This window comes from Drosophila bipectinata, chromosome 4 (assembly GCF_030179905.1).
Source record: "Drosophila bipectinata strain 14024-0381.07 chromosome 4, DbipHiC1v2, whole genome shotgun sequence".
Lineage (NCBI taxonomy): Eukaryota > Metazoa > Arthropoda > Insecta > Diptera > Drosophilidae > Drosophila > Drosophila bipectinata.
Window position 1 is genome coordinate 747,428 of NC_091740.1, and position 27,913 is coordinate 775,340.

The window sequence follows — 27,913 nt, forward strand, 5'->3', positions numbered from 1 at the left end:
CGGATATATATCGCAAATATCGGATACAGTTGGCCGATCCTTATGATTAGATCATATTAAAACCAATCAACTAAAATAAAAAACTAAAAAAATGTCCCAAGATTCTATCTTCAAAAATACGAAAGTTGATATTTCTACCAAATACTATTTCCGATCGTTCAGTTAAATGGCAGCTATAGGATATAGTCGGCCGATCCTTATGAAATTTGGCATGTCGTAATGTTTTGTCAAAAATAGCTTTCGTGTGAAATTTGTGAAACTCTCTGACTCTAAAAGCACCAAAGTTATACCATTTCCCATCAATCAGTTATATGGCAGCTATAGGATATAGTCGGCCGATCCCGGTCGTTCCGACTTATATACTGCGTGCAAAGGAAAGAAGGGTGTGTGCAAAGTTTCAAGAAGATAGCTTTAAAACTGAGAGACTAGTTCGCGTAGAAACAGACAGACGGACAGACAGACGGACATTCTCATATCAACTCAGGAGGTGATCCTGATCAAGAATATATGTATGTATACTTTATAGGGTCGGAGATGTCTCCTTCACTGCGTTGCACACTTTTGACCAAAATTATAATATCCTCTGCAAGGGTATAGAAACCATTAGAAAATCAGTGGACGTGTTTGACTTTTATTCTCTTAAGTTGAGTGACCGTCCTCTAAAATCGTCCGCCTCCAGGACGCTGCCGTCCCTAGGCCGCGGCCCATGGGGCCTATTTATAAATCCAGGACTGGATATATACAAATACAGACTTAATTTAATAACGATTATTTTAATATGAAGAGGCACGATATAGAGCCGTGGTCAGCAGGGCCCTATTCCAGGGGCATAAGAAATTTCTCTGCCCGATCTCTAGCACACAAACTGTATAAGCGTGTGAAACAGCCAAAAGGTTGAGGTCATAACGTTATGGCGTGTGCATATTGCGTCTTGCTCACAGAATACTTTCTGCTATTTGTTACTAATACATACTAATTAAAATCATATAAATGTGTTGAGTGGCGATCACTGTTTCAGAGGCAAATTAACTGCTAGTTTAGCTGATTGAGTTAACATGGAGATTGTTAACAGTTAACAAATCAATTAATCAAATTGAAAGTAACAAATTATAGTAGTCCTTGCCAAGTCTTCATCCAGTTTGGGATCAGAAGCGGGATAAAAGGCATCATATTGGCCTCGTACCAGCTGCAAATCTGGATTTGGCTGATAGAGCCGTAAATTCAGCAGATGTGAAGATTGGGATTTAGTCGTCTCAAGCTGGATTTAATGGCCAAGTCCACAATTGCCGCATTTGGGATTAGGAACTCTGATCTGCGCACAAACCGTTAATAAGTGTCTTCCTGCACATTTTTGTCAAACCAAGTCTCGGCAACAGAAGTTCTTAGTTTGGCCATAACCCTGGCAACGGTGGCACATTGCCGGTTCCAATCGCCGAAACTGTCGCTCAATAATCACACGTTGGTTTCCTGACCTAGTAATAACTAGGATTTTATCGATGAAGTTAACCTGAGCCGTAGCTCCACTTCAAAAAGATCAAGAGGCTTTCGGCTTTGACGATGCTTGATGTTATTAAAAAATCAAGTCACAAAGCACAGTTCGTTGAGTAGTTTGTGGACGTATTTTTTTATTTAAATGGTTATTTTATTGTGATTAAACATTTTTAACTATAAATGTGGTTTCTATAATTTTTGCTGAACATGTTTAAGTGTTTCTTTGTTAAAATGTGTCCGTGTGTGTGTAACAATTCCACTTAATAAATAAAACATTGATACAACATTTTTTTTTTTATTTAAACTAATTTTGTTTATAATATATCACAAATTTGAACATGTTTTTATTAATTGTTTTAGCATTCGTATTGAACATAGAAAAACAAGGTACTTTAAAAAAAGAGTAAAATCAATTACAAATTACTAAAACAATTTAACAATTTAATGGCTTTGGCTTTATAAGTTCTCAACCGCCGCTATTGGCTTTTATGATGCTATTAATTTATGGTGGGAGAGTTCCTGGAGCAAAACTCATAGGGCAAATTTTGAACCGGAAACTCTCCATTGCAATGTATTGCATGGTAATAGAGCAGAGGTCGGCACGGCCCTATCCCGAGAGCATAGGAAATTTCTGTGCCCGAGCTCTGCCACACACACACAGTGTAAATGTGTGAAACGTCATGCTCACAGCCTACTTTCTGCTATTCTGAACTAACACTAATGCGTTAAAATCATATCAATTTATTGGGGTGCTGACCACTGTAGGGAATTGCTGTGCCGATAGCTCGATCTCGTCTGTCGATATTACCAGGTATCTGTTATTTCACATATTCCCATCTCTAATGCCTTCAGCAGCGGACACTTTGAACGAGCAAAGAAAGGGTAAAAAAAGGAATAAAAACTTAGTAGGAAAGCTACCAAAAGGAAAGGAGCCACACCCCACTACTGGAAGGACGACTCCACCATCAACAATGGAAAAAAGGAAAAATTGCAACAAACCACAAGCAAAATAGGGAGCACAAAACCTGCGCGCCAAGAAGGCACGCCACCATAAAACGTCTAACGGGGAAAAAAAACCGAAAACGAAAAAAAATTGACTAATAAAAAAAAATGACGATAATAATGGGGTAAGTGAAACAAAAAAAGATTAACACAAATATACAAAAAAGCATGTGAGCCCATACTTGGTATGTATTAGAGGTCCGCAGGAATATATTCCTATTTCCTCAGCTATAGAATACATTCGAATGGAATAGAATGTATAAGTGGAAAAGACACAACGAATTGAGTGAGTGGGAGTGAGAGAGTATGAGCTTGGAAACCGAGTGAGTTGGGGTGGGAAGTAAAAAGTGTGCTTTTAGAACAGTGGGGGGCAAAACTAACACATGTTTAAAATTTGAGTGTGTGCGTAGCAGAGAAAAACAATGAGAGCAGCGAGTTCACTGAGCGAAAAAAACGTATTTTTTTATTTCATTTTTCGTTAATTCAAAAGTTGGAATGGGCACTAAAATTGAGTATTTTAAATTAAAAAAAATCTTTGCTAGCAACATTTCTTAAACAAATTAAAAACTACGCTTCCCTATCTATATTCTCCATGAAGAAAACTTTTTCCAACCCAATTCCTGAACAAAATTTTTCTCAGTGGAAACATTTTGATTTTGAAGTTTGGGCTGTCAAATGAGTCTAAATGAGAGAGCTTCTTAAAAAAATTTAGAGTGCTCACACTGTCAGTGTGCCGGCAGCGCTGCGGCAGAATTTCCTACCCTATACACGCGTGCTATGTAAAATGAGAGTTTGCCCACCACTGTTTTAGAATGAGGAATGTGGCCGTTTGTCTCAAATGGTTTTTAACATACTCTTTGGTTTTCTTAAATTAAATAATTTTACAAAATGTTGCTAGAAAAATAAATAATAATAATAAATTAGGTTAGGTTAGGTTGAGGCATCCACTTGAGCCGCTGGGGCTCCTTGTTATATCGCTCAGGCAAGAGGTCCCGTAAGGCGAAATGAGGTCGTTCATGAGACAGACCAAAAATGGATTTAAAGAGCTGATCACTGGTTTTCGTAAAATCAATGACCAGCTCTGTGCGCTTGACACTCAATTTAGTGGCCTTCAGCTTCAGAGTCCCCTAAGCGTAAGAAATCCGCTGTTTCTGATCCGCCTCAGCCTGCTCAGCCGACATTAATGCAGCCGCTTATAACTCTGGCCACCTCAAGGGCCTTAACTGAGAAAAATTCGTCAGAATTTCTCAGGGATAATGAGCAATTGTCCGATATGTCCGCCATGGCATCCCTTCAAGTGATGCCACAGGTCCTAGGGAACGAAACCCCCATTAGGGTCACCCAAAAGGGTATTCCACAGTCCGGACCACCGGCACCGACTGATGCTGCAGTTCTTGTACCTGCGACACCAAAACCCTTACAGGTGATTCCTCCATCGAAACATATATTTGTTTCTCGGCTTGCCACTGATACTTCAGAGATTGATATCTCGACTTATATCAAAGCCAAAACTAAAGCCGATATAAAGGTGGAGGACATACAAAAATTTAAATACAATTATACAAGGCGCACGTCTTCTTTCAAGATTCGTGTGCCCGCGCTGATGTTCAAGACGATTTGTTCTCCCAGTTTTTGGCCAGAGAATCTTTTCGTCCAAGAACATCAGGCTAGTTCCGTTAAAAAAAAAGTTAATAAACCAGTGGGAGTGAGACTTCCCAATATCGGAACCACTGACCAACCCTCCACCTCTTCTTTGGCCGCTAACCCAAAAAACTAATTTCCTCACTAACTCTTACCTATCAGAATACTAGGGGGCTACATAGCAAACTCCCCAAGCTATATTCTGATAGTTCTTTCTTTGCATCCCATATAATAGCATTTACAGAAACTTGGTTAAATCCGGAGATCTTTAGCTCCGAAGTTTTTCCAAGTAAGTACACCACTTTTAGACGGGATCGATCTCAGCGAAGAGGAGGTGGAGTCCTCATTTCGGTAGACTCTACTTTTGCTTCTGAAGAGGTGAAATCCCAAGAGTTTGGTGACATAGAATTTATTTGCGTTAAAATCACTATGTCCGTGAAAGCTTTATACATTACATGTTCATATATACCTCCTATGTCTGAACCGCCCACATATTGGCAGCATTTGTCCGCTATTCGATACGTCTCTAATCTTATGACGGATCGTGACCAACTCGTAGCGGTGGGCGACTTTAATATGCCAGAATTAAAGTGGTCCAACGTCGATAACTCACCATCTTTGTCACTTATAACTTACCATGACTTCACCGCGGGCATGTTTGACATGTCCCTAGGTCAGATCAATCATGTTAGAAATTCGCTAGGTCGGCTCTTAGACTTATGTTTTGTATCTGATCCGGATGGTACCGCTCTCTCCAGAGCTTTTCCCCTTTCAGCCCCAGAGGATCCATATCACCCCACGCTGGAGGTCTCAATCGAAACCACTCCTGGTATCGATCAGATGTCTCCGAGCGTGGTAAATAAGATTCGCTGTTTCCGTAAAGCTGATTTTCAAAAACTTAATAGCCTTATCGATACATTTGACTGGTCTGATATTCTGGCATGCACTGATCTTAATGTCACTTTAGAAAAATTTTATTTTACTTTAAATACATTTTTTGACTCATGTGTGCCTTGGAAACATCCGTCCGCTTCAACAAATCCTCCTTGGAATACAAGGTCCCTCACTAACCTAAAAAATAAAAAAAATAAGCTTTTACTTAAATATAAAAAAACCTGCAGTAGTGTTGATTTCTCAAGATACCTACTAGCTCGGTCGAATTTTACCGTGCATAACGCTGAATGTTATAGGAATTATATTGACCGCTGCCGGATTCAATTTACTCAGGATCCAAAGCAGTTTTATAATTTTGTAAACACTAAGCGTAAACACGTATCTTTTTCACCTCTGCTTATGTTTGAAAATTCCTCTGCGACTTCGGATCAGGCCATTGCCGATCTATTCGCAGAATTTTTTCAAACAACTTATTCTCCTCCTAAATTAACTGATCAGCCTTATGCATATAACATTCAAGCAGCAAATCTTATTTTCAGTCCGTCTTTTTCTGAGAACAACTTATTATCTGGTCTTTTAAGGGTAAAACCCATTTATTCGCCAGGCCCCGACGGAGTACCAGGCTGTGTGCTAAAATACTGCGCCAGGGCTCTGTGCAAACCTCTTCTAAGACTTTTCAACTTATCTTTGGAAACCTCGATTTTTCCCCTTAAGTGGAAGGAATCATTTATAATTCCCCTACATAAAAAGGGGAAAAAGTCCGAGGCTGCCAACTACAGAGGCATCTCTAAGTTGTCGGCAATTCCAAAGTTATTTGAAAAATTAATTACCCCTCATTTGCAACACCTTTGCTCTTCGATCATCACTCCTTGTCAGCATGGCTTTATTAAGCGTCGCTCCACCAACACAAACTTATTGGAGTTGACATCCTTTGTCATAGACGGCTTTTGTAAGGGATATCAAACCGATGTAATTTACACAGACTTCAGCAAAGCATTTGATTCAGTTAATCACTCACTTTTGTTGAGTAAACTGAATATGCTGGGTTTTCCTAAAGACCTCTTAACGTGGACACAAAGAGTCTTATTTAAAAACATACAGTCCCGTCTGGTCCGTGCTACATCCGGCGTCCCTCAAGGAAGTCATCTTGGTCCGTTATTATTTACGCTTTTTATAAACGACTTGCCCCCTGCTTTAACGAACTCTCTAGTTCTTATGTATGCAGATGATGTAAAGCTTTGTCTTCAGTATAAATCCATCTCTGCCCAATGCAGTCTTCAGTCTGACCTTGATAACTTTCAAAAATGGTGTTTGGCTAATGATCTAATACTTAATGGATCAAAATGCAAGCATATGTCTTTTTATCGTTCTTGCCCTCTGCAAGCTACGTATTCCATTAATGGGATTGCCTTAGAAAAATTAACCCAGGTTAATGATCTCGGCATCCTATTAGACATAAAACTTAAATTTGCCGACCATATTTCCTTAATGGTTAATAAGGCTAAAGGAGTCCTTGGTTTTATCAAAAGGTGGTCAAAAGAATTTAATGACCCCTATATAACCAAAACTTTATTCATTTCTTTGGTCCGTCCGATACTAGAGTACGGTTCATGTGTCTGGAGTCCCCAATATGGAGTACATAAGGACCGCATAGAATCCGTACAAAAGAACTTTTTAATATTTGCACTTAGAGGTCTATACTGGGATGCAAATCTTCAGCTTCCATCCTACAGTAGCAGACTTTTACTTATTAACTTACCTAGCTTAACAAATCGTAGGACAATGCTCGGTGTAGTTTTTCTGCATAACCTTATCAACGGGGATGTAGATAGCCAGCATTTACTAACACGCTTAACTTTCAACATTCCTAATAGAAGGACTCGAAACTTTAGTCCTCTGTTCCTTAGCCGTTGTAGTTCGACATATGCACTGCATGATCCTTTTAGGGTACTATGTTCGAACTACAATGGTCTCTACTCTATTACATCTCTTTCCTGTCCCTCTAATTTAAAATATAGAATTTTAAATTTCCTTACTAACTCCTCTTAGCTTAATAATTAACAAATAACTTAATATACTCTAACAAATCGTTTCTTGAGCGCCCCTCGGTCGTCTGGGCCTCTAAGCTTTATGATGAATACAGGAATGCTAGCTGATGCTCTTTTTGATGCACAAGCCATTTCCAAATTCTGAAAGACCGCGAAAAAAAAAAAAAAAAAAAAAAAGTTCGCGTAGAAACAGGCAGACAGACGGACAGACGGACATGCTCATATCAACTTAGGAGGTGATCCTGATCAAGAATATATATACTTTATAGGTTCGGAGATGCCTCCTTCACTGCGTTGCACACTTTTGGACAAAATTATAATACCCTCTGCAAGGGTATAAAAATAATAAATTTATAATTACTAAACTAAAAAAAAAAAAGTAATAATTGAAAATATTTTTACATTCTTAAATATATAAAATATTCACTTTTCAATTATTTTTATATCAGCGTCTAAAAGTTATTTTTATATCAGCGTACAGGAAAAAATGCAAAGTTGTATCGTACATATCTAGATGCAGTTGTATTCTATATCTAGAATGCAATCTGTAACTCTAATTTATACAATTTGGCTTTCATCCTCCGAATGTTGTGCGAGTGAGACCTACACAGTCGCACTCACCCATTCATTTATTTTCGTCTCAGCATTTTATCTCACTCAATTCATTTTTAAGGTTGAGCGTTTGAATGTCGTTTTTTAGCTAGTCATTAGCTAGTCACAAAGTTCACGGAGGAGAAAATTGTTGAGAATTTCCGACACCTTTTTTGCGCTCCAGAGAGATCTTCACAACCAGCTCAACCAACTCCAAGTAAACTTCAAGAAGGACAGCACGTCTCGGAAAACCAAGCCCAACTTCCAACTGTGCCTTTCCAAAATAACTTATTAAGCCAGCCATTCACAAGAATCATCAAGAGTTCGTAAGCGCTGGCTACCCCACACACTCTTACTTCATCTATGAATTAGCGAACCAGTTCGAAGAGGAATTTATCACAGCTTCTGTCCACGGAGTCCAGCGTGCACCGAGCAACAAGCGACGCCTGTTCCAAAAATACTCTGCCCTGGTGCACCAGTCCAACTTCCAATGTTGCTAGTACCCAACTTTCCATGATCTGTTTACGCATCTTATTCTCCAGAACCAGTCGCTGCCAAATACTCAGCGGTTCTATTTTCTCAAGCAAGCACTGCCAAGGACCGCAGTGCGACAGCCACACAATTTTTTTACAACGCGGACATCGTTACCATACCCTGCTTCACTTCCCCACGACGTATGTCAGCACACCACCGATTACTCAGAACACAGCAATGGAAGGCTCCGATGCAATCTGTAACTCTAATGTAACGATTCAACCTTCCCCTACAGTACTGATGACCACTGCCACGCAGTCAACTCGATCTATAATAACATAATAACAACACCAGAAAAACTGCAGCCTTGATCGATCATGCCTCTGAGGGCACGATAATCACAGAACGTGCCACTCAGTTTCTCAGTTACTTTAACCAGGCCAGGCCGCATAGACGCTTTATTTGGAGTAGATCTAAAACCATATTTGTTACTGCCAGATTTACGGAAAGGATCTCCAAATCAACCTATTGCTCAACTATTGCACTCAATTAGGTTGGATCGTGTTTGGCCATAGCAATGAATCAAGTACAAATGTGGTAATCATTCGATGCCATCAGACTCATCTGGTAGCACTGGTAAACGGTTTCTTCGATCTCGAAATTAGCTCTGAATGGACGTTAACAGTAAAAGAACAATGGTGTGAAGATCATTTCCAGCGTACTTGCACCAGACAACACAATGGAAAATACCTGGTCCGGCTTCCGTAAAAAACTGAATTTGACAAGGAACAAGTCATCGAAAAGTCTCAACAAATCGCACTCAATAGATTCCACCTCCAAGAACGTCGGCTAAACAGAAACGACATACTTAAACAACAATATCACTTCACCATAAAGGAATATTTTGACCTTAAGCAACTTTGCGAAGTCACTACCGCAGAAGCTCGACATCAAATGATCACTCCAAGAGGTCAACAGTATTTCTCATCATGTCATCATTGTAAAGGAGAACAGTACAACGACCAAAGTTCGGGTGGTTTACGATGCATCATGTACCACTTCGAACGGAAAATCCCTTAACGACATATTGTGCATCGGCCCACCGCTACAAAATGATTTAGGAGGAGTCATCCTGAAGTGGAGGCTACATCGTTACGTGCATGCAGCAAATATCCAACATACATTCGACATGCACCGGGATGATGCTCAATTTCAACGCATCTTATGGAGGAATGATTAAAACGAAATAGCCGAGTACAGCCTAAATACAGTCACTTTTGTTACTGCATCAGCACCGTATACAGACATACGCCTGCCCCGTCAACTCGCTCACGACGAACAACATCGCTACCCATTATCAACATCAGTTTTATTAAATGAAGTATATGTCGACGTCGTACAAACTGGTCACCATACTATTCATGGAGCATTGGAAATACGAGATCGACTTATCGCTTCACTAAAATCGGCAGGAATGGAACTCAGGAAATGGGCATCAAATCATCCACAGGTTGTACCCGGAATTCCTGAACCATGTGCTGGTCAATAAAGAAATGTAGAACTAATTTTTCAGGAGACTATTAAAACTTTGAGACTGTATTGGAGCCCTCACGAGGACATCTATCGCTTTAAGGTTCGATTTGACATTCCGGCTTCCTTTACTAACCGTTACTTTCTTTCAGTAGTCGCTCGCCTCTACGATCCCTTAGGTTTTATAGTTCCTGTCACTACTGCTGCCAAAAGTATTCTGAAGGACATCTGGCAGTGGCGACCAGAGACATCCGACAACAACCATCGGACCGGAACGGATCATTTACAAAACATTGAAAAGTTGAAATTAGGCCTCGATGTAGGCTACGATGGTCGATGGTCACATGAACTACACGCCTTTTGTGATGGCTCCTTGCAAGTACGCAGCCTGTGTTTACCTCCGAATACAATATCAATTTGGGAGAGTGGGCACGGCCCTATTGACAGGACGGAGTCGAGTCGCGCTCACTAAGACACTAACAATTCCTCGAATCGAACTCTCTGGTGCAGTGTAGGCTGCCCAACTTTCATCCACCAGAATTCCCATGTGCGTTAATTTCTGGGCTGATGCATCCATTGTACTATATTGGATTAAAAAAAAACCGACACGTTGGAAGTCGTCGCAAACCGAATTAGCAAGATTTTGGACTACCAGCTGGCCAGGCATGACATCTGGTGGTTCGGTCCCGATTGGCTACGGAAGGATGAAAATCGGTGGCCTAAGAACACTTACTCTCATCTCCGTGACCAACATCACGAAGAATGAAGACAACCAACCAAAGTCATAGCACATGTTGGTCAGTTGACGACAATCCCTCCCCAAAAACGCAAATTTTACGGATCTCGTGATCAGAAATGCACCTTTAAAGCCACTGTCGTCGACTACACGGGCGCCTTTTTACTTGAAGGCCTCCAGATGGACATTACATTACATTACCTTCGTGGACATTACACATACAAGGCCTATATTGCAGTGTTCATATGTTTACCAACCAAGGCGATACATCTTGTTCTTGTTCTGGTTCTGGTTCTTGTTCTTGTTCGTTCTTGTTCTCGTTCTTGTTCTTGTTCTTGTTCTTGTTCTTGTTCTTGTTCTTGTTCTTGTTCTTGTTCTTGTTCTTGTTCTTGTTCTTGTTCTTGTTCTTGTTCTTGTTCTTGTTCTTGTTCTTGTTCTTGTTCTTGTTCTTGTTCTTGTTCTTGTTCTTGTTCTTGTTCTTGTTCTTGTTCTTGTTCTTGTTCTTGTTCTTGTTCTTGTTCTTGTTCTTGTTCTTGTTCTTGTTCTTGTTCTTGTTCTTGTTCTTGTTCTTGTTCTTGTTCTTGTTCTTGTTCTTGTTCTTGTTCTTGTTCTTGTTCTTGCTCTTGTTCTTGTTCTTGTTCTTGTTCTTGTTCTTGTTCTTGTTCTTGTTCTTGTTCTTGTTCTTGTTCTTGTTCTTGTTCTTGTTCTTGTTCTTGTTCTTGTTCTTGTTCTTGTTCTTGTTCTTGTTCTTGTTCTTGTTCTTGTTCTTGTTCTTGTTCTTGTTCTTGTTCTTGTTCTTGTTCTTGTTCTTGTTCTTGTTCTTGTTCTTGTTCTTGTTCTTGTTCTTGTTCTTGTTCTTGTTCTTGTTCTTGTTCTTGTTGTTGTTCTTGTTCTTGTTCTTGTTCTTGTTCTTGTTCTTGTTCTTGTTCTTGTTCTTGTTCTTGTTCTTGTTCTTGTTCTTGTTCTTGTTCTTGTTCTTGTTCTTGTTCTTGTTCTTGTTCTTGTTCTTGTTCTTGTTCTTGTTCTTGTTTGTGTTCTTGTTCTTTTTCTTGCTCTTGTTCTTGTTCCTGTTCTTGTTCTTGTTCTTGTTCTTGTTCTTGTTCTTGTTCTTGTTCTTGTTCTTGTTCTTGTTCTTGTTCTTGTTCTTGTTCTTGTTCTTGTTCTTGTTCTTGTTCTTGTTCTTGTTCTTGTTCTTGTTCTTGTTCTTGTTCTTGTTCTTGTTCTTGTTCGTGTTCTTGTTCTTGTTCTTGTTCTTGTTCTTGTTCTTGTTCTTGTTCTTGTTCTTGTTCTTGTTCTTGTTCTTGTTCTTGTTCTTGTTCTTGTTCTTGTTCTTGTTCTTGTTCTTGTTCTTGTTCTTGTTCTTGTTCTTGTTCTTGTTCTTGTTCTTGTTCTTGTTCTTGTTCTTGTTCTTGTTCACCCTGGTCATATTATGCATCCCTGTAACTATAAATTTTAAACTGTAACTGTAAACTTTTGAGTGGACAATGCATTGTAATGTCTCTAAAAAGAAAACATAGAAAAAAACATAAAAGAAAACATTTGAAAAAAGTGTGGAACTTTTTTCAACTTCGAAAGTGTGGAAAATTTTAAACCCAAATCCGGGGGATGCAAAGCCACCATAAGCTTTGATGGTGGGTCGCAAAACAACCTTTCACGGCCCTTAAATGATAAGCTTTCATCAGCCGTGGTGCAAGTGGAAAGGCAAAGTGCTGAAGAGCCTCCTCAAAAAATTTATCATGGTGGTCAAAAAACCCGTAGGATTTTTTCAAAGACCACCGACCATCCTGAAAACTGATCAAATAGATCGGCAGCTTGTGGAAATGGTTGCAAAAGGGCATCATTCTCTGAGAATTGTGGAAGAGCCGGCATTTAAAAAGTTAATTGAGCTGGCATTAAACTGCCCAGGATACCGACCCCAAAAACGCTCTCAAATACTTTGCTGCCAAATATACATATCTTGTTGATGAGTGACATAAAAGAAAAGCTATCGGTGGCCTCAGCAGTATTTTTGAAGACAGATGGTTGGACATCCCGGACAAACGAAAGCTACCTAGCAGTAACTGTGTACTTTATCGACAACAAGTCTGTCAGCATAGCCCCGCATATGATTTCTTGCGAGGCTTTTGATCAGCATCACACAGCAAACAATTTATGTGAATACATCAAGAAAATTGCTTCCCAATGGCAAATTCAAAATAAAATAGCTGCTATTGCATCAGACAATGCTGAAAATTTGACTGTTCAGAAAGGACTAACAATAATAACATAATAACATAATAACAACACCAGAAAAACTGCAGCCTTGATCGATCATGCCTCTGAGGGCACGATAATCACAGAACGTGCCACTCAGTTTCTCAGTTACTTTAACCAGGCCAGGCCGCATAGACGCTTTGGAGTAGATCTAATACCATATTTGTTACTGCCAGATTTACGGAAAGGAGCTCCAAATCAACCTATTGCTCAACTATTGCACTCAATTAGGTTGGATCGTGTTTGGCCATAGCAATGAATCAAATACAAAGGTGGTAATCATTCGATGCCATCAGACTCATCTGGTAGCACTGGTAAACGGTTTCTCCGATCTCGAAATTAGCTCTGAATGGACGTTAACAGTAAAAGAACAATGGTGTGAAGATCATTTCCAGCGTACTTGCACCAGACAACACAATGGAAAATACCTGGTCCGGCTTCCGTAAAAAACTGAATTTGACAAGGAACAAGTCATCGAAAAGTCTCAACAAATCGCACTCAATAGATTCCACCTCCAAGAACGTCGGCTAAACAGAAACGACATACTTAAACAACAATATCACTTCACCATAAAGGCATATTTTGACCTTAAGCAACTTTGCGAAGTCACTACCGCAGAAGCTCGACATCAAATGATCACTCCAAGAGGTCAACATTGTGCATCGGCCCACCGCTACAAAATGATTTAGGAGTCATCCTGAAGTGGAGGCTACATCGTTACGTGCTTGCAGCAAATATCCAACATACATTCGACATGAACCGGGATGATGCTCAATTTCAACGCATCTTATGGAGGAATGATCAAAACAAAATAGCCGAGTACAGCCTACATACAGTCACTTTTGTTACTGCATCAGCACCGTATACAGACATACGCCTGCCCCGTCAACTCGCTCACGACGAACAACATCGCTACCCATTATCAACATCAGTTTTATTATATGAAGTATATGTCGACGTCGTACAAACTGGTCACCATACTATTCATGGAGCATTGGAAATACGAGATCGACTTATCGCTTCACTAAAATCGGCAGGAATGGAACTCAGGAAATGGGCATCAAATCATCCACAGGTTGTACCCGGAATTCCTGAACCATGTGCTGGTCAATAAAGAAATGTAGAACTAATTTTTCAGGAGACTATTAAAACTTTGAGACTGTATTGGAGCCCTCACGAGGACATCTATCGCTTTAAGGTTCGATTTGACATTCCGGCTTCCTTTACTAACCGTTACTTTCTTTCAGTAGTCGCTCGCCTCTACGATCCCTTAGGTTTTATAGTTCCTGTCACTACTGCTGCCAAAAGTATTCTGAAGGACATCTGGCAGTGGCGACCAGAGACATCCGACAACAACCATCGGACCGGAACGGATCATTTACAAAACATTGAAAAGTTGAAATTAGGCCTCGATGTAGGCTACGATGGTCGATGGTCACATGAACTACACGCCTTTTGTGATGGCTCCTTGCAAGTACGCAGCCTGTGTTTACCTCCGAATACAATATCAATTTGGGAGAGTGGGCACGGCCCTATTGACAGGACGGAGTCGAGTCGCGCTCACTAAGACACTAACAATTCCTCGAATAGAACTCTCTGGTGCAGTGTAGGCTGCCCAACTTTCATCCACCAGAATTCCCATGTGCGTTAATTTCTGGGCTGATGCATCCATTGTACTATATTGGATTAAAAAAAAACCGACACGTTGGAAGTTTGGACACGTTTGGACTACCAGCTGGCCAGGCATGACATCTGGTGGTTCGGTCCCGATTGGCTACGGAAGGATGAAAATCGGTGGCCTAAGAACACTTACTCTCATCTCCGTGACCAACATCACGAAGAATGAAGACAACCAACCAAAGTCATAGCACATGTTGGTCAGTTGACGACAATCCCTCACCCAAAAACGCAAATTTTACGGATCTCGTGATCAGAAATGCACCTTTAAAGCCACTGTCGTCGACTACACGGGCGCCTTTTACTTGAAGGCCTCCAGATGGACATTACATTGCATTACCTTCGTGGACATTACACATACAAGGCCTATATTGCAGTGTTCATATGTTTACCAACCAAGGGGATACATCTTGTTCTTGTTCTTGTTCTTGTTCTTGTTCTTGTTCTTGTTCTTGTTCTTGTTCTTGTTCTTGTTCTTGTTCTTGTTCTTGTTCTTGTTCTTGTTCTTGTTCTTGTTCTTGTTCTTGTTCTTGTTCTTGTTCTTGTTCTTGTTCTTGTTCTTGTTCTTGTTCTTGTTCTTGTTCTTGTTCTTGTTCTTGTTCTTGTTCTTGTTCTTGTTCTTGTTCTTGTTCTTGTTCTTGTTCTTGTTCTTGTTCTTGTTCTTGTTCTTGTTCTTGTTCTTGTTCTTGTTCTTGTTCTTGTTCTTGTTCTTGTTCTTGTTCTTGTTCTTGTTCTTGTTCTTGTTCTTGTTCTTGTTCTTGTTCTTGTTCTTGTTCTTGTTCTTGTTCTTGTTCTTGTTCTTGTTCTTGTTTCTTGTTCTTGTTCTTGTTCTTGTTCTTGTTCTTGTTCTTGTTCTTGTTCTTGTTCTTGTTCTTGTTCTTGTTCTTGTTCTTGTTCTTGTTCTTGTTCTTGTTCTTGTTCTTGTTCTTGTTCTTGTTCTTGTTCTTGTTCTTGTTCTTGTTCTTGTTCTTGTTCTTGTTCTTGTTCTTGTTCTTGTTCTTGTTCTTGTTCTTGTTCTTGTTCTTGTTCTTGTTCTTGTTCTTGTTCTTGTTCTTGTTCTTGTTCTTGTTCTTGTTCTTGTTCTTGTTCTTGTTCTTGTTCTTGTTCTTGTTCTTGTTCTTGTTCTTATTCTTGTTCTTGTTCTTGTTCTTGTTCTTGTTCTTGTTCTTGTTCTTGTTCTTGTTCTTGTTCTTGTTCTTGTTCTTGTTCTTGTTCTTGTTCTTGTTCTTGTTCTTGTTCTTGTTCTTGTTCTTGTTCTTGTTCTTGTTCTTGTTCTTGTTCTTGTTCTTGTTCTTGTTCTTGTTCTTGTTCTTGTTCACCCTGGTCATATTATGCATCCCTGTAACATTTGAAAAAAGTGTGGAACTTTTTTCAACTTCGAAAGTGTGGAAAATTTTAAACCTAAATCCGGGGGATGCAAAGCCACCATAAGCTTTGATGGTGGGTCGCAAAACAACCTTTCACGGCCCTTAAATGATAAGCTTTCTTCAGCCGTGGTGCAAGTGGAAAGGCAAAGTGCTGAAGACGCCGAAAACTTGATGGACGTTGCGGACGAGCCTCCTCAAAAAATTTATCATGGTGGTCAAAAAACCCGTAGGATTTTTTCAAAGACCACCGACCATCCTGAAAACTGATCAAATAGATCGGCAGCTTGTGGAAATGGTTGCAAAAGGGCATCATTCTCTGAGAATTGTGGAAGAGCCGGCATTTAAAAAGTTAATTGAGCTGGCATTAAACTGCCCAGGATACCGACCCCAAAAACGCTCTCAAATACTTTGCTGCCAAATATACATATCTTGTTGATGAGTGACATAAAAGAAAAGCTATCGGTGGCCTCAGCAGTATTTTTGAAGACAGATGGTTGGACATCCCGGACAAACGAAAGCTACCTAGCAGTAACTGTGTACTTTATCGACAACAAGTCTGTCAGCATAGCCCCGCATATGATTTCTTGCGAGGCTTTTGATCAGCATCACACAGCAAACAATTTATGTGAATACATCAAGAAAATTGCTTCCCAATGGCAAATTCAAAATAAAATAGCTGCTATTGCATCAGACAATGCTGAAAATTTGACTGTTCAGAAAGGACTAATAATAATAACATAATAACATAATAACAACACCAGAAAAACTGCAGCCTCCAGCCTAACTGTGTACTTTATCGACAACAAGTCTGTCAGCATAGCCCCGCATATGATTTCTTGCGAGGCTTTTGATCAGCATCACACAGCAAACAATTTATGTGAATACATCAAGAAAATTGCTTCCCAATGGCAAATTCAAAATAAAATAGCTGCTATTGCATCAGACAATGCTGAAAATTTGACTGTTCAGAAAGGACTAATAATAATAACATAATAGCACTGGTAGCACTGGTAAACGGTTTCTTCGATCTCGAAATTAGCTCTGAATGGACGTTAACAGTAAAAGAACAATGGTGTGAAGATCATTTCCAGCGTACTTGCACCAGACAACACAATGGAAAATACCTGGTCCGGCTTCCGTAAAAAACTGAATTTGACAAGGAACAAGTCATCGAAAAGTCTCAACAAATCGCACTCAATAGATTCCACCTCCAAGAACGTCGGCTAAACAGAAACGACATACTTAAACAACAATATCACTTCACCATAAAGGAATATTTTGACCTTAAGCAACTTTGCGAAGTCACTACCGCAGAAGCTCGACATCAAATGATCACTCCAAGAGGTCAACATTGTGCATCGGCCCACCGCTACAAAATGATTTAGGAGTCATCCTGAAGTGGAGGCTACATCGTTACGTGCTTGCAGCAAATATCCAACATACATTCGACATGCACCGGGATGATGCTCAATTTCAACGCATCTTATGGAGGAATGATCAAAACGAAATAGCAGAGTACAGCCTAAATACAGTCACTTTTGTTACTGCATCAGCACCGTATACAGACATACGCCTGCCCCGTCAACTCGCTCACGACGAACAACATCGCTACCCATTATCAACATCAGTTTTATTATATGAAGTATATGTCGACGTCGTACAAACTGGTCACCATACTATTCATGGAGCATTGGAAATACGAGATCGACTTATCGCTTCACTAAAATCGGCAGGAATGGAACTCAGGAAATGGGCATCAAATCATCCACAGGTTGTACCCGGAATTCCTGAACCATGTGCTGGTCAATAAAGAAATGTAGAACTAATTTTTCAGGAGACTATTAAAACTTTGAGACTGTATTGGAGCCCTCACGAGGACTTCTATCGCTTTAAGGTTCGATTTGACATTCCGGCTTCCTTTACTAACCGTTACTTTCTTTCAGTAGTCGCTCGCCTCTACGATCCCTTAGGTTTTATAGTTCCTGTCACTACTGCTGCCAAGAGTATTCTGAAGGACATCTGGCAGTGGCGACCAGAGACATCCGACAACAACCATCGGACCGGAACGGCCCGTTACCCACAATTCTTCAAGCCCAGTGTGAAGAATTCCGACATCATTTACAAAACATTGAAAAGTTAAAATTAGGCCTCGATGTAGGCCTCGATGGTCGATGGTCACATGAACTACACGCCTTTTGTGATGGCTCCTTGCAAGTACGCAGCCTGTGTTTACCTCCGAATACAATATCAATTTGGGAGAGTGGGCACGGCCCTATTGACAGTACGGAGTCGAGTCGCGCTCACTAAGACACTAACAATTCTTCGAATCGAACTCTCTGGAGCAGTGTAGGCTGCCCAACTTTCATCCACCAGAATTCCCATGTGCGTTAATTTCTGGGCTGATGCATCCATTGTACTATATTGGATTAAAAAAAAACCGACACGTTGGAAGTTTGGACACGTTTGGACTACCAGCTGGCCAGGCATGACATCTGGTGGTTCGGTCCCGATTGGCTACGGAAGGATGAAAATCGGTGGCCTAAGAACACTCACTCTCATCTCCGTGACCAACATCACGAAGAATGAAGACAACCAACTAAAGTCATAGCACATGTTGGTCAGTTGACGACAATCCCTCACCCAAAAACGCAAATTTTACGGATCTCGTGATCAGAACGACCACTGTCGTCGACTACACGGGCGCCTTTTACTTGAAGGCCTCCAGATGGACATTACATTACATTACCTTCGTGGACATTACACATACAAGGCCTATATTGCAGTGTTCATATGTTTACCAACCAAGGGGATACATCTTGTTCTTGTTCTTGTTCTTGTTCTTGTTCTTGTTCTTGTTCTTGTTCTTGTTCTTGTTCTTGTTCTTGTTCTTGTTCTTGTTCTTGTTCTTGTTCTTGTTCTTGTTCTTGTTCTTGTTCTTGTTCTTGTTCTTGTTCTTGTTCTTGTTCTTGTTCTTGTTCTTGTTCTTGTTCTTGTTCTTGTTCTTGTTCTTGTTCTTGTTCTTGTTCTTGTTCTTGTTCTTGTTCTTGTTCTTGTTCTTGTTCTTGTTCTTGTTCTTGTTCTTGTTCTTGTTCTTGTTCTTGTTCTTGTTCTTGTTCTTGTTCTTGTTCTTGTTCGTGTTCTTGTTCTTGTTCTTGTTCTTGTTCTTGTTCTTGTTCTTGTTCTTGTTCTTGTTCTTGTTCTTGTTCTTGTTCTTGTTCTTGTTCTTGTTCTTGTTCTTGTTCTTGTTCTTGTTCTTGTTCTTGTTCTTGTTCTTGTTCTTGTTCTTGTTCTTGTTCTTGTTCTTGTTCTTGTTCTTGTTCTTGTTCTTGTTCTTGTTCTTGTTCTTGTTCTTGTTCTTGTTCTTGTTCTTGTTCTTGTTCTTGTTCTTGTTCTTGTTCTTGTTCTTGTTCTTGTTCTTGTTCTTGTTCTTGTTCTTGTTCTTGTTCTTGTTCTTGTTCTTGTTCTTGTTCTTGTTCTTGTTCACCCTGGTCATATTATGCATCCCTGTAACATTTGAAAAAAGTGTGGAACTTTTTTCAACTTCGAAAGTGTGGAAAATTTTAAACCTAAATCCGGGGGATGCAAAGCCACCATAAGCTTTGATGGTGGGTCGCAAAACAACCTTTCACGGCCCTTAAATGATAAGCTTTCTTCAGCCGTGGTGCAAGTGGAAAGGCAAAGTGCTGAAGACGCCGAAAACTTGATGGACGTTGCGGACGAGCCTCCTCAAAAAATTTATCATGGTGGTCAAAAAACCCGTAGGATTTTTTCAAAGACCACCGACCATCCTGAAAACTGATCAAATAGATCGGCAGCTTGTGGAAATGGTTGCAAAAGGGCATCATTCTATAAGAATTGTGGACGAGCCGGCATTTAAAAAGTTAATTGAGCTGGCATCAAACTGCCCAGGATACCGACCCCAAAAACGCTCTCAAATATTTTGCTGCCAAATATACATATCTTGTTGATGAGTGACATAAAAGAAAAGCTATCGGTGGCCTCAGCAGTATTTTTGAAGACAGATGGTTGGACATCCCGGACAAACGAAAGCTACCTAGCAGTAACTGTGTACTTTATCGACAACAAGTCTGTCAGCATAGCCCCGCATATGATTTCTTGCGAGGCTTTTGATCAGCATCACACAGCAAACAATTTATCTGAATACATCAAGAAAATTGCTTCCCAATGGCAAATTCAAAATAAAATAGCTGCTATTGCATCAGACAATGCTGAAAATTTGATTTTTCAGAAAGGACTAACCGAAATAGAAGACGTGCATACCAAATCAAAGGCGATCGTGGAGTTTTTTAACCGCAGCTCAATTGGGTTAAAAAAACTTAAGGACGTAGTCTCATGTTCCGGCCTTCTTTTTAGAGGTTATTTCAAAAAAAATTTTTTTGTAATAAAAAATATTGCGATCGTTCCAATTTTCACATATGTTTTTAAAGGCATCATAAACTATTTGAAAATATTTTGTTTCATTTATTCTTGTGTAGTTTAATACAATTTATAGCATGCCAAAGTATGCATATAAAAAAAAAAGGTAGGTCCCTGGCGCAGGTGATTTCGACTGCTAGAGTCATCCGAAACAAAAAATTAGAATAGATTGTTGTTTTGTAAGCTTATGGCTCTGTCCCGTACTAGAATGAAATATTTTCATTAATAAACAACAAAATGGCGAACTCACAAAAAAAAAATTTTTTTAATATGTAAAAAATTTATCTTAAATTAATGATAAAAAAAAAACTATTCATTAAAAATAAATGATTCTAGTACGGGACAGAGGTGTTACTTTTTAGAACAACATATCCAAATTTCAGCTAGATCGGTACCATAGAATTTTGTGAATCACCTGCGCCGCACACAAAAATTTAGTTCCGAGAAAAACGCGTTTAAAGTTTAGACGCTACCGAGAAACTCATACTTTTCGGTGTAGGCGCGCTCTCGATTATGGGCTGTATCTCTGTCATTATTTGATATTTTTATTTGAAACTTTAACAGTACACTCTTAATAAACAATACTATCGAAATATGTGAAAAAAAAAAATCAATTTTTTCAACCTCACACATGAGACTACATCCTTAAGGCAACACAAGCTCAAAGGAATCTACCAGAGCTAAAGTTAAAACAGGATGTGTCAACGCGTTGGAACTCCACATATCAAATGCTGGAAAGGCTAGTAAAGCTAAAGAAGCTGTAATAGTTGCAGTTTTAATTTTACGCCCAGAATGATTTTGTCTCAGACACAATGGAAAGTAATTTAAAAGGTTTTGCCCATACTTCGTCCATTTTATGAGATAACAAATGAAATTTCTGGCGAAACGAACGTTACTCTTTCAAAAGATATCGTTTTAGTTAACCTTCTCCAAAAATGTCTAATTTGGATGTTAAAAACGAAAACTTGATTCCTGTAGTATATAGACTGCAAAAAGAGCTGACCTAAAGATTCTCAGCGCTAGAAAAAAACCATATATATGCTGAGAGCACAATCTTGGACCCTAGATTCAAAGGACGCTATTTCAAGTCGTCTGATGAATACCTAAGTGCAGTTTCTTAACTAAAGCAGAAGGTATCACTTATTCAAATGGGCGAAAGTGAAACTGGACTGCTAACTTCTACAGAATCAACTTTAAAAGGCGTCGAAACAAGCGAAAGAAGTATTTGGTATGATTTTGACAGCAGTTTTACCCCAACGAGTCGTCCAACAAATAATTTAACGGCAGCACATCGTGAAGTGGATAAATACTTAGAGGAAGAATACGGAGGATCCTACAGTTTGGTGGGAGCAACGCAAAAACATTTATCCGCGACTATATAAATTTTCACAGAAGCGCCTTTGCTTAGTCAGAACCTAGAAAACTAGGTCAGAACCAACGAAAAAAAAAAAGAACGAACGAACTTATTCCCTAAAAAAACGATGATTACCCATGTGTACTCATGTGTATGTACTCTGGAACCTCCCCTTTGTTAAGTAGTTGTCACTAAGGCGTTTGTCTCAACAAACAGTCCACTACAGTTTTATTTATCAAAGAATTATAATTATAGCAAATTTTCTAATATTGAAGAAATGAAATTGATAAATTTAATAGAAAAACAAAAATGCACATATACATATACATATACAGTCCGTTAAAAATTGTAATCGATGGAAAAATTTAAATTTAAATCAAATTTATTAAAAAAAATTCCATCCAAAAAACATTAAACTTACACTGTCGGGTCTGGCAGCAGCACGGCGTTTATTGTTAATTTTTACATAATTTAAATGTAATGTTTAGTGTAATGTTTATTCATTTCATTTGCATGCAGAAATAAACATATTTATAACGTTTAAAATGAAACAGAATTTGCCTTTTTTATTTAGGGCATTGAAAAATCTCAATGACCAAACATACACATTTTTTGTGGCCCTTTTCAGAATGTTCAAGCATTGAATACGACAAAAATTGCAAAGATAGAGTTTCAAGGGACCGGACCGAAGGAAATACGAGATTAACAGCATGGTTTAAAACCAGTCCCCTGCAGCCTAAGCGAATACATAAGTGGTGCGCTTGTCGCACTTAAGAAAGGGTCGCATAGCATGTCAGAATGCAGTGCGTTTTAAAAGGACTTAAGATTTTCATGTATTTTTTTTATAGAGAGTAGTAAAAAATAAAAACAGTTTCAAAACGGAACTCATTGGAGTAACACCTAAGTTATTGGGGCTTCTCTTAGCACGGGTATACAAGCCACCATTGTAATGGTGAGAAGAAATGTTTCCGATGTAGGGGAAAGCATCCCAAGGAGGAGCATTGAAGCAAAAGATAATGCGCCAACTGCGGTAATAACCACATTGCAACAAGCAAGGAATGTTAGTCCGGCCAGGACAAAAGCCTACGAAATTCGAAAAATTAAAATTTTAGAAAACCTGTCTGTACGGGAAATAAAAGAAAAACTCCCCTCGCTATTCAGAAAGCCATGCTCGAAGATCGTGCTTTCTTCCCGGTTCCCTAAACTCCCACACGAAGACAAATAGAAACAATCATTCGTCATATGCACCACCTTCAATCTCAGGCTATAGACTGGCACAAGATACGGGGAAAAAACTGTCCTAAGGAAAAAACTGCCATTACGACCCCGACTCTAGAACCAACATTATACCCTTTATCATAGACTTGAGGGATTTTATTAATTAAAAAAACGCAGGGACGGTCGTGTCACAAATACAATCCCTAAATAACCAATCTACACAAAAACAACAAACACATACTACAATAAAATATCCAAAGCATAAATAACGCAAATAATTAACACCTTCTCAACATGCATTTAATAAACAACGACGTCGATATTGCAATCCTATCTGAGACTTGAAGTATTTTTGAAGACAGATGGTTGGACATCCCGGACAAACGAAAGCTACCTAGCAGTAACTGTGTACTTTATCGACAACAAGTCTGTCAGCATAGCCCCGCATATGATTTCTTGCGAGGCTTTTGATCAGCATCACACAGCAAACAATTTATCTGAATACATCAAGAAAATTGCTTCCCAATGGCAAATTCAAAATAAAATAGCTGCTATTGCATCAGACAATGCTGAAAATTTGATTTTTCAGAAAGGACTAACCGAAATAGAAGACGTGCATACCAAATCAAAGGCGATCGTGGAGTTTTTTAACCGCAGCTCAATTGGGTTAAAAAAACTTAAGGACGTAGTCTCATGTTCCGGCCTTCTTTTTAGAGGTTATTTCAAAAAAAATTTTTTTGTAATAAAAAATATTGCGATCGTTCCAATTTTCACATATGTTTTTAAAGGCATCATAAACTATTTGAAAATATTTTGTTTCATTTATTCTTGTGTAGTTTAATACAATTTATAGCATGCCAAAGTATGCATATAAAAAAAAAAGGTAGGTCCCTGGCGCAGGTGATTTCGACTGCTAGAGTCATCCGAAACAAAAAATTAGAATAGATTGTTGTTTTGTAAGCTTATGGCTCTGTCCCGTACTAGAATGAAATATTTTCATTAATAAACAACAAAATGGCGAACTCACAAAAAAAAAATTTTTTTAATATGTAAAAAATTTATCTTAAATTAATGATAAAAAAAAAACTATTCATTAAAAATAAATGATTCTAGTACGGGACAGAGGTGTTACTTTTTAGAACAACATATCCAAATTTCAGCTAGATCGGTACCATAGAATTTTGTGAATCACCTGCGCCGCACACAAAAATTTAGTTCCGAGAAAAACGCGTTTAAAGTTTAGACGCTACCGAGAAACTCATACTTTTCGGTGTAGGCGCGCTCTCGATTATGGGCTGTATCTCTGTCATTATTTGATATTTTTATTTGAAACTTTAACAGTACACTCTTAATAAACAATACTATCGAAATATGTGAAAAAAAAAAATCAATTTTTTCAACCTCACACATGAGACTACATCCTTAAGGCAACACAAGCTCAAAGGAATCTACCAGAGCTAAAGTTAAAACAGGATGTGTCAACGCGTTGGAACTCCACATATCAAATGCTGGAAAGGCTAGTAAAGCTAAAGAAGCTGTAATAGTTGCAGTTTTAATTTTACGCCCAGAATGATTTTGTCTCAGACACAATGGAAAGTAATTTAAAAGGTTTTGCCCATACTTCGTCCATTTTATGAGATAACAAATGAAATTTCTGGCGAAACGAACGTTACTCTTTCAAAAGATATCGTTTTAGTTAACCTTCTCCAAAAATGTCTAATTTGGATGTTAAAAACGAAAACTTGATTCCTGTAGTATATAGACTGCAAAAAGAGCTGACCTAAAGATTCTCAGCGCTAGAAAAAAACCATATATATGCTGAGAGCACAATCTTGGACCCTAGATTCAAAGGACGCTATTTCAAGTCGTCTGATGAATACCTAAGTGCAGTTTCTTAACTAAAGCAGAAGGTATCACTTATTCAAATGGGCGAAAGTGAAACTGGACTGCTAACTTCTACAGAATCAACTTTAAAAGGCGTCGAAACAAGCGAAAGAAGTATTTGGTATGATTTTGACAGCAGTTTTACCCCAACGAGTCGTCCAACAAATAATTTAACGGCAGCACATCGTGAAGTGGATAAATACTTAGAGGAAGAATACGGAGGATCCTACAGTTTGGTGGGAGCAACGCAAAAACATTTATCCGCGACTATATAAATTTTCACAGAAGCGCCTTTGCTTAGTCAGAACCTAGAAAACTAGGTCAGAACCAACGAAAAAAAAAAAGAACGAACGAACTTATTCCCTAAAAAAACGATGATTACCCATGTGTACTCATGTGTATGTACTCTGGAACCTCCCCTTTGTTAAGTAGTTGTCACTAAGGCGTTTGTCTCAACAAACAGTCCACTACAGTTTTATTTATCAAAGAATTATAATTATAGCAAATTTTCTAATATTGAAGAAATGAAATTGATAAATTTAATAGAAAAACAAAAATGCACATATACATATACATATACAGTCCGTTAAAAATTGTAATCGATGGAAAAATTTAAATTTAAATCAAATTTATTAAAAAAAATTCCATCCAAAAAACATTAAACTTACACTGTCGGGTCTGGCAGCAGCACGGCGTTTATTGTTAATTTTTACATAATTTAAATGTAATGTTTAGTGTAATGTTTATTCATTTCATTTGCATGCAGAAATAAACATATTTATAACGTTTAAAATGAAACAGAATTTGCCTTTTTTATTTAGGGCATTGAAAAATCTCAATGACCAAACATACACATTTTTTGTGGCCCTTTTCAGAATGTTCAAGCATTGAATACGACAAAAATTGCAAAGATAGAGTTTCAAGGGACCGGACCGAAGGAAATACGAGATTAACAGCATGGTTTAAAACCAGTCCCCTGCAGCCTAAGCGAATACATAAGTGGTGCGCTTGTCGCACTTAAGAAAGGGTCGCATAGCATGTCAGAATGCAGTGCGTTTTAAAAGGACTTAAGATTTTCATGTATTTTTTTTATAGAGAGTAGTAAAAAATAAAAACAGTTTCAAAACGGAACTCATTGGAGTAACACCTAAGTTATTGGGGCTTCTCTTAGCACGGGTATACAAGCCACCATTGTAATGGTGAGAAGAAATGTTTCCGATGTAGGGGAAAGCATCCCAAGGAGGAGCATTGAAGCAAAAGATAATGCGCCAACTGCGGTAATAACCACATTGCAACAAGCAAGGAATGTTAGTCCGGCCAGGACAAAAGCCTACGAAATTCGAAAAATTAAAATTTTAGAAAACCTGTCTGTACGGGAAATAAAAGAAAAACTCCCCTCGCTATTCAGAAAGCCATGCTCGAAGATCGTGCTTTCTTCCCGGTTCCCTAAACTCCCACACGAAGACAAATAGAAACAATCATTCGTCATATGCACCACCTTCAATCTCAGGCTATAGACTGGCACAAGATACGGGGAAAAAACTGTCCTAAGGAAAAAACTGCCATTACGACCCCGACTCTAGAACCAACATTATACCCTTTATCATAGACTTGAGGGATTTTATTAATTAAAAAAACGCAGGGACGGTCGTGTCACAAATACAATCCCTAAATAACCAATCTACACAAAAACAACAAACACATACTACAATAAAATATCCAAAGCATAAATAACGCAAATAATTAACACCTTCTCAACATGCATTTAATAAACAACGACGTCGATATTGCAATCCTATCTGAGACTTGGGTCAAGGACAGCTCTGACTGCAGCATGCTGGGGTTCAAGTTTTACGCAAACAGGAAATGATGGCTATGGGTATGTACTTAAAAAATTTCTTAACCGCCGGCATTGACTTTTCTAGAGCTATTAATTTATGGAGGGGGAGTTTCTGGAACATTACCCATGGGGCAAATTCGAAACCGGGAACTCTTCGAACATGGCGGGACTTAGCGGGAAAAGCGGGTATTCAACACATGGGCCCCAAGGAGTAGAGAATCACTGGGCCGATAACTTCTTCACGTTCGTCGATATTGCCACGGCTGGATTAATGACATCCTTGGGATCTGGTATTTCGGACAAAGTCGATAGTTTCAAGGCTGCAGTCACAACATCTTTGGTATCTGGTATTTCATACATAGTCGATATTTCCAGGGCTACAGTCACGACACCTGTGGTATCTTCGAATATGGCTAGGTGGCAACGCTCTTATACATGTAAACAGAGAATAATTTAAAAATATGCAATATGCAGAAAAAAATAAAAACAGAAATGACGCGAAGGAGGAAAAAAACAAGGAGCAGGACATTTAGACATAAAATATGGTCATCATCATCGAAAAATTTTGTTAGTACTCTTCATGAACGATTTTCAGGTACAAGGTGAGTAGACGCTGCAGCTGTGGCTTACATTTTGAATCTATTATTTATTTTCTTTTTTTCTTCTGTTTTAATATCTAATTCGTGTAAATCTAGGATCCAGGACAACCTCCATTGAAGATAAAATAGACAGGATACATGCGCATTAATATAAATTTCATTTGTGGACGGAGTACAAAAACAAAAGTGGAAGTGCACTGCTTTAAATAGTCGTCGTACCGGCGACCCACTCGTTCTACTTCGTTGTCAGACCTCGATTCATGTGGCGATTGGCTTCCAGGTGATAGTGGCCAATCCACAGGATTGAGCATAGTGAAAAGGTGACCAGTCGAATGAGGCAAATATTGGGACGGGATCCGGATGACAGTCTTTCCCTGAGGGCCCCAATGTGTCGTAGGATACTTAGGCTATGCTCATGGAGAAACGGTAGGTTGAACCGGTTGTGGTGAGCCGATACGGCCGGTTTCTTTATTGCGCTTCCCAGCTGATTTACGAACCAGGTTCCGTTGAGCGCTACCTTGTCAGAGTACGTTAACAAGTAGGTTCCGGAACTTTTTTGTTCCCGGCCTTGGTCGTCGGTCACCGTAAAGTTGGCATCGTTGATGCCGAGGGTGTCGTGATCCACAATAGTGACTGGATCTAGGTGACCCGAGAGCGTGGAGCAGTGCACGATGGTTCCATAAACTAAATATATAACTGATAAAATTAAATAAAAATAAAATTTTTTTAAAAAACCAACAATTATAAAACTTGATGTGACTAAAAATCCGTGATTGTGTCGCTTAAATTCTCAACATAGCAGCCGCAGTAGACGGGGCTGTTTTTATACCCTTGCAGAGGGTATTATAATTTTGGTCAAAAGTGTGCAACGCAGTGA

The 27,913-nt window shown here is 39.0% G+C and overlaps 1 long non-coding RNA gene across 1 annotated transcript; it reads left to right on the top strand.

The window, feature by feature from the left end:
* The first annotated feature begins 1,906 nt into the window (after nt 1-1,906).
* Nucleotides 1,907-27,913, top strand: LOC122322150 (uncharacterized). The gene is made up of 3 exons (XR_006246432.2): nt 1,907-2,618; nt 26,402-27,039; nt 27,133-27,913. It is a non-coding gene; the product is annotated as an uncharacterized lncRNA (long non-coding RNA).